General features: G+C 31.3%; 1 long non-coding RNA gene across 1 annotated transcript; it reads left to right on the forward strand.

The window, feature by feature from the left end:
- The first annotated feature begins 10,745 nt into the window (after positions 1-10,745).
- LOC125496317 (uncharacterized) lies at positions 10,746-13,887 on the forward strand. Its single transcript, XR_007272992.2, has 3 exons — positions 10,746-10,813; positions 11,754-11,818; positions 12,435-13,887. It is a non-coding gene; the product is annotated as an uncharacterized LOC125496317 (long non-coding RNA).
- Positions 13,888-14,340: the final 453 nt, after the last annotated feature.

Here is a 14,340-nt window from a genome sequence, read left to right on the forward strand (position 1 = left end):
CAGTGAGTTGCATCCAAAATGGTTAATTTTGTTTGACTTATCTTTTGGTTAAATTTGTTTGTTTTATCTTTTGGTTGTTTTATCTTTTGGTTAATTAGCATCTAGACTATTTATCTTATGGAATATTCCTCTATTCTAGCTATATTATCATAAAAGATAGTTTATCCTAGCTAAAATAATTTCATTTCTCAAAAATCTATCTTTTAGTTCTTATTCCTATTCTTATCCTATTTATCCAACTAGTATAAATAGGGGTCTCCACCCATCATATTTTTTCACACCAAATTTGAGAAATACATCTCTTTTCTCAAGTTTAAACTCTCTCTCCCTCTCCGCCTACCTTTCTTTTCTCTCCCTAGTAGTTATTAATTTTCAAGGTGCGTGTATTTGTAGATCTTTAATAACTGTTTTGCAAGTGTAGTATCATGTTTTTAGAAAAATATTTTGGATCGAAATACATGTTTTTATGAGTTTTATTATGATATGCATCTGTTTTATATGAACATGTTTGTATGTTTATAAATTTTATTTATGAACTTAGAATTATGTCTTTCGTATAGCATATTTATAAAGTTTGATCTTTGAATTTATATTCAAATATTTTAGAAGGAGTTTCATCTTTAGATTCATGTTTATATATTTAAAAAATAGTGTTTTTGAACTACTATTATTTTTCAAAGGTTAACCCTTAAGCAAGTTATTTTATTTATGCCTTTATATGGCTAAGTTTTAAGAATTATTATTCTTTTTAAAGGAGGATTATTTCAGAAGGATTTTTGTAGATAATGATCTTTTATGATCACAATTTATAAAGAGGCCACGGTTGTTATTTACTAACAAGAACGGTAGCTATTATATTATTTACCCATGTACTTTTGTATAAGTCATGTGGACAAGGTAGTTCCCCTCGTAATAGACTCAGTAAGGAATACTAAACTTGGGGGGTGTGCACACTTTAGGCAAGGTACCTAGGCAAGGAAAAAGGATTTTTATCAAGGCTATATACTTTATATTATATAAGTATTATCAAGTATCCAAGAAGGTTTTTTTTGAAATTAAATATTTCAAAAGTTTAATTAAATAAAGTGTTTAATATTCCACATATACATGTACTCAGTATTTTTACTGACACGCGTTTTGTTTTGTTTTGTTTTATGGCTTTGTCCCTGTGATGACCCTTTTGGTGAGCAGAATTTACAGGTTGATATGATGCATACTTCATATGGGGGAGCTAGTGAGGAATCATAACTAGTCAAGGAGTTGTTATTTTATTTTCTTATTTCCATTGTTATATTTTTGTACAATAAAGATTAAAGAGAGTTAGTTCAGTTATTCCGCTGCATTAGTTTAAAGTTCAGTTAGTAGTTAGTATTAAAGCCTTTAACGTTATCACGTGGCGGTAATACTCTCAAGTTTCTCAAGGAGTTTTATATTAAAATATATTCTTTAGAAAGAGAGAAATTTGGGGGTGTTACAAAGTGGTATCAGTTTTCAGGTTCTTTTTCAAACTAAAATAAACAGGCAATGAGATTATGGGTAGATTTAGGAGGGGCATATAAGATAGAGTTTCGCATTCTATTTACATTTTTTTGACATTTTATATTATGTGAAAAAAATACTTTTTTTGTTAAGCAAATACTTATTTTCAAGTATAAATATTTTCTGATTTATATTTTGAAGAACGGAATAAGTATGTGGATTTATTTTTCTGAGGAAAGTTCTGGCTAAGGAAAGACTTGGTACTTAAGTTGGCCGTTTGTGCCGCACCTCTCTTTCCTGGGAACCACTCGACTAATTATTCATACACTAAGCCTAGTACTCAAATAATAAACAACTCTTTTAGTCATATACATATATATGTATTTTTCAAGAATATCAAACAATTTTTTTTATATATAGGAATTTCAAATATTTTTTCGATTCATTTGAAATTATAGTTCAAATGTTATTTTTATTTTGACTATTATTTCAACATGCAATCCTTATTTATCTTATAAATCTATATATATTTATTCGAATTATAAAGCTGAAACTTTTTATAAGTATTGATTTTTTTTTAAGAATGTTTATGTTCATTGTTCTATTTATAATGATATTTTGATCTTTCAAAATATGATTATTTTGAATATTTTTAAGGAAGTTTGACTTATTGTCAAGTTAATATGAAAAATCTTTGTATTTTTCATAAGCAAAAGAAAGAGTTTATTGTTTAATATAAGAATTGAGTTATTATTCTGTCTTTCATGACATGTTATTAAGAAGCTACTTGCAAGTTGTGGTATTATCATCTCTTACGACATATTTTTTTGGCATGTATATTTTCTATGATGAACTTGGTTATTTAATGTCTTATATGACATATATGCATGTGATCAAATTCATGCAAAGTGATTTATATATATTGTATAAAGCATCAATATGTTTATTTTGTGGATTTATAAGTGTTAGGAGAACCTATGAGTTCAAAGTAAGCCAAGTTGACTATTTGAGATCCATTAAAGGTGAAGATTGTTCTAGTTTATTCCTTTGAAGGAAAGAAGTTTTAATAGTTATTTTTTTTAGTAGGAGTGAAGAAGGCAATACATTATGTTATGTGCTAAATAATTGTGAAATTATTCATTTGAAGTTTTATGTAGTTGGATGATCTTTAATGTTTAGTGGCATGAGTAAGGAAGAGAAATTTCATAATTTGTGGAAACAAGAATTAGGAGGTCAATGGTTTATACCAGCTTGGAGGAATTATTAAGATTTAGATAAGTTATATATTTTATTTATGGATACAGTCAACAACATCTTAGCAATGATATAGAGATAACCTTTAAAAGGTGACAAAGTAACGAATATTATGAGGACCTTATAGGTATATGAGATACCATATATGAAGCAGGGTTTAATTAAGGAATTTTCCCTATGCTGAATCGCAAGTGTTTTAAAAGGAGTTATCGTTGTTATAGTTAAGCAAAGAAAGTATGAAGTAAGACCATATATGAAACTTTACAGGTTCCTTTAGATCTTTTTTTGTTTTTGAGGTGAAGTAAGATACTAGAATTCTCTAAATGAATTCTAAGTTGATTTTGAGGATTATTGAGGGTCAAGAGGAGTATTATTTTTTGGAGTAGTCTTGAACTTCTGCTTGAATGATAATGTATAATGGTTGTTTTGGCAATATGAAAGATAGAGTGATTATAAGGATTAGGTATATCACTTATTGAAATAAGTGACTCTAATAATAGAAGAAATATATTCTTTTGGGAGAAATCTGGAGCTTAATAAAAGAGGAAAAGGGAAGAAAATAGTCAATCAAGGTTTGATTTTGGAAAGAATAGTCGTATTTTTATATTATGGATTTAAGCATTGAGATTATATTATGTGAAGAGTTAATTTTATTGAAGTGAAGATTGTGTAAATTTTCAGGAAAAGATTGTTTATTTACTATCTCAAGTTATAGTTGAGACGTTTTTTTGGAGAATATTAATTATGGTACCTTAAGAACATTTTGAAGATGAATTTCGAGGAGTTTTAGTTTTGAGGACCTAAGTAAGGAAGCCTATTTTTTTCTTCAAGTATATGTTGTGTTAGTATATATACTAACAAGTTTTACTTGTGAATAATGATGAATTGATTTGATTTTGATTTGAAAGTAGGATCAAGGGTAATTTTTTTATGATATTTATTGAGAGACCTTCATGAGTTATGTGAAGTTGAGACATTTTGAGGAGAAAACAAACGTATTTTACAAACAGAAAGAAAAGGTTGTTTAAATATTGAATTTTCGAGTAAAGCTTACGAAAGGTTTTATAAAGTTATTCTATTCTCACTATATTGTAGTATTTTGATAATATATTAGTATTTGCTCAAATAATTTTCCTACAAAACTTGTTTTTAGTATCAGTATTTATTATATCAAGAATTTGGAAAATTTTCCTACTCAAGTTTTAGAAAGTTTCGGTTTGTCATAAACTATCTTTTGTACTTATTCAAATATTTTTTTTATTATGTTGCTATGCTATTGAAGGCAATTATTTCTAATACCTTGAAATAGAGGTTAATTTTTTCAAAGTTAAAAAAAGATATTTTTTGAAAGTTTTATCTCTCTAGTGATTTTATTATTACATTTTCAACAACAATTCTTATTTATTTGTATTACAAATGGTATTAATTTTAAGTCAAGTTTTAAGCCTTAGCGAGTTACGGGGGCGTAACTCCTTTTAAGGGGGGTAGAGTGCGATAGAGTTTCGCGTTTTTAACTTAAAACACTATTTTTGACCTAATTTTTACGTACTTTATGAGTTATTTAGTAAGAACTTACTTGAATAGTAATTTTTGGTATACGTGAATTACTTGCTTTATTTCTTACTTGCTTGCTTCAAGTTTCGAGGACGAAACTTCTTTTAAGGGGGGTAGTCTGTAATACTCCGTATTTTTAGTAAGTTATTATTTATATTTTTAGAAAATTTTTAGTTTTTAAAAATGTTTATTTACTAAAAAGGCTTGTTATTTATAAAAAAGGCTTCTATAAAGATTTTGATATTTATAAATAAATTGTAGCCCAAATAAATATTGGGTCTAAGTTTACTAGTTTTAACACCCAAGTACTTTGGTAACAAAATATTAAAAATATTTTAAAAAACCATTTCAAAAAGATTTAAAAAAGAAAAAAAAAAAAAATCTAAAGTAAACAATTTCGGTGCAAACTCACGCCAGTGAGTTGCATCCAAAATGGTTAATTTTGTTTTGACTTATCTTTTGGTTAAATTTGTTTGTTTTATCTTTTGGTTGTTTTATCTTTGGTTAATTAGCATCTAGACTATTTATCTTATGAATATTCCTCTATTCTAGCTATATTATCATAAAAGATAGTTTATCCTAGCTAAAATAATTATCATTTCTCAAAAATCTATCTTTTAGTTCTTATTCCTATTCTTATCCTATTTATCCAACTAGTATAAATAGGGTCTCCACCCATCATATTTTTTCACACCAAATTTGAGAAATACATCTCTTTTCTCAAGTTTAAACTCTCTCTCCCTCTCCGCCTACCTTTCTTTTCTCTCCCTAGTAGTTATTAATTTTCAAGGTGCGTGTATTTGTAGATCTTTAATAACTGTTTTGCAAGTGTAGTATCATGTTTTTAGAAAAATATTTTGGATCGAAATACATGTTTTTATGATTTTATTATGATATGCATCTGTTTTATATGAACATGTTTGTATGTTTATAAATTTTATTTATGAACTTAGAATTATGTCTTTCGTATAACATATTTATAAAGTTTGATCTTTGAATTTATATTCAAATATTTTAGAAGGATTTCATCTTTAGATTCATGTTTATATTTAAAAAATAGTGTTTTTGCACTACTATTATTTTTCAAAGGTTAACCCTTAAGCAAGTTATTTTATTTATGCCTTTATATGGCTAAGTTTTAAGAATTATTATTCTTTTTAAAGGAGGATTATTTCAGAAGGATTTTTATTAGATATATGATCTTTTATGATCACAATTTATAAAGAGGCCACGGCTTGTTATTTACTAACAAGAATGGTAGCTATTATATTATTTACCCATGTACTTTTGTATAAGTCATGTGGACAAGGTAGTTCCCCTCGTAATAGACTCAGTAAGGAATACTAAACTTGGGGGTGTGCACATTTAGGCAAGGTACCTAGGCAAGGAAAAAGGATTTTTATCAAGGCTATATACTTTATATTATATAAGTATTATCAAGTATCCAAGAAGGGTTTTTTTTGAAATTAAATATTTCAAAAGTTTAATTAAATAAAGTGTTTAATATTCCACATATACATGTACTCAGTATTTTTACTGACACGGTTTTGTTTTGTTTTGTTTTATGGCTTTGTCCCTGTGATGACCCTTTTGGTGAGCAGAATTTACAGGTTGATATGATGCATACTTCATATGGGGGAGCTAGTGAGGAATCATAACTAGTCAAGGAGTTGTTATTTTATTTTCTTATTTCCATTGTTATATTTTGTACAATAAAGATTAAGAGAGTTAGTTCAGTTATTCCGCTGCATTAGTTTAAAGTTCAGTTAGTAGTTAGTATTAAAGCCTTTAACGTTATCACGTGGCGGTAATACTCTCAAGTTTCTCAAGGAGTTTTATATTAAAATATATTCTTTAGAAAGAGAGAAATTTGGGGGTGTTACATTAGCTCAGTTGTTCATCATATGGGAGGTTGAACCCGAGTCCAAATACCAATGATCGTCCGCATTTGGAAGAGTCATCATAGCGAAGGACGAGGCTCATTCTGTAGGAGTCATCGATGGGCTATAACTCGTAGCATAGGCATGCTGAGGGACGTGGGCTCTACTGGGTTGATTGGACCGAGGAGGATGACTCTGCTGGGTGGTAAAATGTGTTGGGGGTTGGGCCTAAATAATCTGAGCAGTCTATAGTTAAAATGCAACTCACAGTTGGGTTTGTGAGGCATTTGGGATTGTTGGAGCATTCGGGCAGTAGACTGGAAGGCTGGGTACCTGCTGCTGCTGTTGTTTTGCACTGCGACCTTTCCCGCATCCCTTAACCCCTTTGCCATGGTTTCCACGACCACAACCACCACCTCTGCTCTAACTTTGTTGTGATGGTTGGGACGAGGAGGAGGATGGTGTTGTGGTGTTGTTGGAACTATGTGCAAGAAGCGCGTGACCGATAGCATCCTTGGAAGCACGTGCATCCTCAAAGCAAGGTAGAGGCTGAATTTGAGTAATTTGATGAGCAATACCATCATAATCCAAATCTAGTAAACTGGAACAAAGACGTAAAATTAAAGCTCTTTTGGATACCGTTTGACCAACGTCAGATAGTTGATCTTTCAAGTCTTTGAAATTCTGGCAGTAGTGACGGCCACTGGTGCGGGCTGGGCGGGCCTGATCGTGGGCCGTAGTGGGCTGGGCTAAGATTTCACGGCCCAGGACCGGACCGTGAAATTCATGGGTTGGGTGGGCTAGTTTGCGGGCTGAAAAATCTTGGCCCCACACCGGTTTGTTACCGGTTTTCACGGTTCGTGGGTGGTGGGCTGGACCGGGCTGACGGGCCGGCATGAGAATTTTTTTTCAAAATTATTTAATCATTGAAATTATTCATTATTGTTACATAAAATCTTTAAAATGAATTAAAAACATATACAAATATTAATATTAATGAATAATTTCTTTATTTTAAAATTTGATTGAATTATAATATATGCAATTTGATTAGAATATTTACAATTTGATTAAAATATTCACAATTTGGTTCAATATTTACTTGGATTGGGCTTGTCTGGTTCATGGGTCGGGTTGGACCGGTTTCATGGTCCGGACTGGGCGGTTTTAGTAGTGGGCTTTAGTGGGCTAGGGCAAAAAAATCTGGCCCACGACCCACCCACCAATTTCACGGTTCGAGCTGGGCTGGACCGGGCTTTTTGCTGGCCCGACCCACACGGTCCATAGTATTAAGTGACCTCAGGGAATTTCTCAACAAATAAATTCGTAAACTCGTTTTCAAGATAAATATAACACATTTCACCATTATCTTGAAAGATATTGGCGAGTCGATCCCAGGTTATTGTTGATCTTTCAACTCTTTCAATTTCATGCTTCTTCTTGATTAATTATTGTTGATTACACAAAGTATTTAGCACTTGGTTCTAAATCACAACAAGTTATACTCTCGTAGTGTATTGTAGTTGTTCCAATTCGATTTGTTACATTTTCTAAAAATCATTATGCATAGAATTATTTATTGGTAAAGCCAAACTATATATAATATATATATATATATATATAATATATTATAATATATATATATATATATAATATATATATATATAATATACATTGAGACAAAATTTTTCATGGATTGATGCTATTAATTCCTAGTGATTACTTAGGTCTTGTCCCTTTGGGCTGAACTAAACTTAAGTGAAAAAAAGTGAAAGGAAAGTAGGTGAACTGAATTGAACTTAACTAAATTGACAATGTACCCAATAGAATAGGGTCATAATGTCTTGTCTCCTTTATATACTCCCTCCATCCAAAAAGATGTTCCCATTTGTAATTATTTTTTATACTAATTAATTTACACAAGTAAAGAGAATCTTAAACCTTACTTCTAATATATCAAAAAAAAAAAAAATATAATTATTTCATTGAATATATATTATGAAAGTTAAACTTTTATCATATTTATAATCATGCTACTAAAGATATTTGCGATGCAAAAGCTACATTCACAAACATGAAAATGAAAAATGGGAATATCTTTTCCTGACAAGGTAATATCTTTTTATCAACAGCCCTTGTTATTTTCCTATTATAAATTGCATGTTACTTTAATGGTTTCAAGATATCAAGTCAATTTACATATACATTCATTGGTTTAGAATATGATTCAATATTTTCCAATAAAACAAAGTAACTACAATAAAAAAATGTATTCCATTAAAATGTACGATATGTATTTTAATAGTTTTACTTGTTTGGATAGCAACATGAAAAAAGAAAGAAGAAAAGGGGAAACAAAGGGAAGGAAAAAGTGGAGTTTCAATTTCTCTCCAAGTCTTTTCTATCTAAAATGGAATGTAAATATGTAATCATCAAAGATGGAGGGAAAAGAGTTTGGATAGGCTTCTCATCGTGAGAGGTCAAAATGACCTCTCATAGGGGTATTTTTTATAATTCGTGCAAAAAGACAAAAAATTGATCATGATCTTTGGTACGACAACTTATACCAAAAGTTTCGTAAAATTGGTATAAATACCATAATACTTCCTCCGTTTCTTTTTAAGTGACACATTTCTTGTTTTCACGTTTGCCAATGCATTATTTTAACCATTAATATCTTCAATTATTAATAAGTAAAAATTATAAAAAGTTGATATTAAAAAAATTCACATTCAGACGAATCTAACAAGATCCCACATGACTATGTTTTTCCTAAAATGTAAATCACCAAAGCTAATTAAAGTTTAAACTATGAATAGTAAACACTATGCAAATGTGTCACTTAAAAAGAAACGGAGGAAGTAACTCTTACTTTGGCCCAAGTTTAAGTGAAATTTGGTATCAAATTTGAATTTTGGTACCAATTACACTTACTTTGATACCAATTATACTTATTTTAGTATTAACTTTGAGCTTTGAATATATATTCTATGAATATTCTAGAGAGAGAATCTTTATCTTCTCTCTAGGAATTGAATGGAACAGTAAACTTGACATTTTCTTCTGCAATTTCTTCTCAATACATTTTGTATTGTTACTATGGCAAGGAAATCAAGTGAAAATGCTCAAGGAAGTAAAAATGGTAAAGATACTGAGAAAGTTAAAGCAACAAGTCCATCATAAGCCTCGCAGGCTTTGCAAACGAAGTCAATTGATGAAGTATTAGGAATCGAGCCACTGGACTTTGGTTTAGGGATTGGACAACCTATGACGCCTGAATCTTCAGTGCAGGAGTTGAGACAACAGTCTGAAATTCGTCATACCTTCAATGGGTGGCTTCAATACATTCATAGGAGTGCAGAAGTGAATAGAACACCAGTTGTTCATGGAAAGGCAACTGAGGAAGGTAATATTGTACCTATCTTGCAGCAATTTGATGATGATCTTAATATTGATCAGGATGTAAATGTTGAAATGATTGATATAGAGAATGAGAAACTGAGTGGAATAAATGAACCAAACAATGTTCCAGTTGAATTAGTGACTATAGAAATGGAAGATATACAGGATGAAATAGATTACTTGAATTCTTCCTTAATCTGCTATGTGTTAGGTGCAAATCCACCCATTCAAGTAATGGAAGGATATTTTAGGAGGATATGGAGGAATCATGGTGTTGATAAGGTAGCTGTGGTAATGTAATATCCTAAAAACTTAACCATGTTTAAGTAATTAATTAAATATAGTTATCACTAATTTGACTAAGATTTAGATTTTCTTTTATTATGTTAAACATAAATTACTAGATTTTGTAAAAAGGGTAATCCTATTCTTTTGTTTAACCAGAAAATATTAGACTTATATTTAACCATCACCCAACTAGGTGGTTGAAAGTTAAAACCATGACCATTTTCTGATTTCATAATTAAAAGAAAAATAAAGAAAATATTATAAAATTGAGAAAGTTGACTGCCTTCTTCCTCCTCCTTCAATTCCTTCATTTTCATGGCAAACACATGGCACACATGCAATCACCCCCTCTTCTTCTCCTTCATCAGACAAATCTGTCACCAATCCTCACCCAAAGCTTCTTCAAGTTGACAAATTCAGATTATTTACTTCACCATCTTCCTCCCAACCATGATTTTAAAACCTCCAAACTCCACTATAAATAGCCATGGAAATTCAACATCAAGAACTCACCAACAACAACCTTCATCATCTCTTCTCCCTCTAATCTGAAATTCAGTCAATAATCGCTTGAAAATTGTAACTAAAAGAAAAGAAAAGAGAAAACCCAAATCCATAATCTCTCTCCTCTGTTTCGGTTCCCCCCCACGAAACACCCCCGTCGGCCACCGCGCGCGCCACCTGCGCCGCGGCTCAGTGGCGTCTCTACCTCGCTGCCGTTCGTCGGCCGCCTCGCAACCCGCCGGAGATTCGCGCAAGCCAGCACGCACGTTCGTTCTCTCTCTCCTCCTCGCGCAGCTCGTTCTCGTCGCTCTCCCTCGTCGCGCTAGCAGCACGCGCACAGCATCGCGCCGCCACCTTGCCGTCGCACTGCCGTCGTTCGCCGGAAGCGCTGTTCACCGGAGCTCGCAGCTCCCTTGCCTCACTTGTGGTCCTCCCTGCTCCTAGTAGCAGAGGTGATGGTTTTCCCCTTTTAATTTTCTGATTTCTTATTCTCTAATGCAAGCCCAAGATATAACCTTTAACCTTTACTATTTTTATTTGGGCCTAGAGTATTGAACTCAAAAGTAAGCTTAATTTTTAATCTGAATTTTACTATGGGCTATAAACTTGTTGCATGTACAATAGTTAGGCTCAAATCTGACCTCTTTATAGTATTAGCTAAGCTACTTATTATTAAATGGGCTAATTGAGTTAAACTAAAGCTGATTTAGTATTTTATTAAGTTATGTTAGTTTAATTATTAAGTTAAGTATAATGTTGGACTTATAATCTGATTTACTTAGTTAAATCATTTAAGTTAATCTTGTTGCTTTAATATATTGAACTTAAGTGGACTGATTTAGTTAGTTTTACTAAACCATCTAACTTATTTTCTAAAATCTAGTATTGAGCTATATTTCATGATTACTAAATAAATTTGAGTCGTTTGAAACTAATTAAAATCCAATAAGCTTGTTATTTATAATATAAGTTTAAGATATTATTATTTCACTAATACTTGAGTTCATTTATAATAACAATATAGCTTGACTTAATAGTTTTAAGTGATTAAAATAATGTTAATGGCCCTATTATAGTTTATTAATGGACGACTAATTAGTTATTAACTATGACTAGAACAATGTTATGTTTTCGAAAGGTTATATAATATGTAGTAATATAACCTTAATGTTTCGATAATTCTAAAAATATAACCAAATGAGTTATTTCATTGTTTAGTTGCTAAAGAGTCACCTTAATTAAAAAGTTATTAACGATTAAGAAATAATGACCATTAAGGAGACCTTTACGACGTTATAATGACCGCTATGACCTTAATAAGCGCTAACTAATATTTAAGCTTAAAAGCTAAATAATAACGAAACGTTCTTTAATAAAATTATTCTTGAATAGATTAAAGAAGATAAAGGATATTACAAGCCTCCCCCGGCTATCATGGTTGGTAAGCAGGAATTCAGGTAAAGTCTACTGCTAACACCCACAATCCCTTTCGAATGATGTTTTATGGTATTTCGCACTATGTTGTTGATTCATGGATTGTGGGATATGAAAGGTTTTTCGAATATGATGATTTTCGATGAAATGAAATGACTCTGATGTTTATGAAAATATGAGTATATAACGCTATGGTTTTAATGATGTTTCATGATTATGATTATAATGATGTAATGTAATTATGATATTTGAAACATGATAAGGTAAAGTGAAAGATGGTTCTTGGCAAGTATGTGGGCATAGAAAATGTCACCTATGATGTGACCGCCTTTTTGGCAATATGTGGACACCGAGAGTGTCATCCATTTGTGGCCGCCTTTCTGGCAATATGTGTTTAGGGAGACGTCCCTATATGTGATATGTGATATGTGATATGCGACATTTGCCAAGTTACCAAAGTAAAAGATATGTGATGATGAACATGATAAAGAAGATAATGTAACTGATATGATATGTTTGTGAAATGTTTTACTTATTCTATTCTCCTTGTTTTTAACTAAAATGATGTGAAATGAATTTACGATGTTAGAGTAGTATGTTACTGAGCCTCGGCTCACGACGTTTTGTTTTATGTTTTAGGTATGGAAGAACAGTTGTGGATCACTGATAGACTGCATTATGGAATTATGTATGATTCTATGAGGTTTTAGGATATTTTGTATGATGGATAAACAAGTATTATTATACGATGAGTATTTGTATAGTGAATTTCCAATTTCAGGCTATTACTTTATTTGTGGGCCATAACCCACAGGATTAAGTTATGCTTCCGCTGACGATTAAGGTCATGTAAATTTGTCGGGGCGTTACAGAGTGGTATCAGAGCCGAAACCTAGCCGGAAGTGCGGAGTATTAGACTTTGCACCGCCTAGGAGTGGTCCTTTGGGAAATTAGATATTAAGGAAAACTCGAGGTTAGTAAATGACCATTTGGGTTGATATAAGATGAGATATAAGACAATGGATGAAAAATTTGAGGTTTACTTCCATGAATGAGTTATTAGGAGTTGAGGATTATTTGGGTTATTAGAATCTTAAAGAAGTGAGGATTTGAACTTAATTATGATCCTTTGAAGTATTATTGGAAAATTAGAATAACGTAAAGCTTTGGGGTTACTAGAGTGTAAGATCTTAAATGGAAAATTTTACGATTTAAACTTGGCATGAATTTTCTGCAAAGATTGATGTTGGATAACTTGAGGATAAAATGATGGTTATATGAGTTATAGGGACTAAGGTGAACGATCTCTTGAGGTATGAGTAGTAATATTTGATGCTCGAGGTAATACACGAAATGATATTTAGATATGTTATGATGAGTAGGGTTATTTGTGGGATGATAAAAAAAAAAAAAAGGTTAAGCGATATGAAATCCTGATGGTTATAAGTTAAGATTGAATTTTTACTTTATAGGAGCTCATATGACGATTTTGGAGATTCAAAAATTTTGAAGGGATTTAGAAATTCTACTTGAGGAATTAGAAAACAATTACCATTACTTTAGTTATTAAGGATTTTAGTTTTAATGGTTGAAGCACTTCATAATGTGATGCGAACCACTTATTGGGATGTTATGGGATTGTAGTGAAAAATAAATTATGACTAAGTATTGAAGAGTTAGACGAATCGATGTCTTGAAGGAATAGGAATTTGTTACTTGGAGATATAATAGCCATATGGAATAAGCGTTGATGACGAGACAAAAATCAATGTGCAAAAGTGCTTGACTTTTCTGTTTAATCAAGATTTGGGACAAAGAATTTCTAAGTTTGAAATGTTGTTAGATAAATGGTTTCTTCGTGTATGGTATTGAGATGATCTAGGAATGAATTCAAGTGATCGAATTACCAATAAAAGAGGATAATGGAAAAATGTGGAGGAAATTGAAATTGTGATGAGAAGTAAATATTATTTGGATCGGTGAAGCCTTGAATAATTAAGATCTTGAGTATTGATGTTAGCTAGGTAAGGAAGTTGGTAAGGAGTACATTATGACATTGTCAGATTAGTAAGTGCTTAACGTTGAGGCTATAATAATGATATTGATTTGGTATGATAATGTGATGATTGAAAATTTGGAATGCACAATATTGGTTTAGGGATCTTTAGTGAATGAATGCCTTATTAGATGATACTGTTATTATAGAGAGCGAACCAAAATGTGATGCTTATGAATGCCTTTGTTGGAATTGATAAGAAAATGTATATTATATACCAAGAGGAATGAGAATCGTCAAATGATAATGAGTAAGAAAAGAATGGTTGATATATTAAGGGGCATGATTGACATTCGAGTTTAAGATTTCTAAGTAAAATTAGCGGGCGTAGTATGGAATTGTGTCATGGATATTTAAATTCACAAGGATTCAACACATATTATGGAAAGTAAAGTTGTGCTGAGAAAGTTTGAGGTTAGATTCAGGAACACTATGATCTCCATGTCGTAGCGTAAAGGTTTTAAATAGTTTAATGGTTGGCTAAAAAAT

Source organism: Beta vulgaris, chromosome 4, assembly GCF_026745355.1.
Source record: "Beta vulgaris subsp. vulgaris cultivar EL10 chromosome 4, EL10.2, whole genome shotgun sequence".
Lineage (NCBI taxonomy): Eukaryota > Viridiplantae > Streptophyta > Magnoliopsida > Caryophyllales > Amaranthaceae > Beta > Beta vulgaris.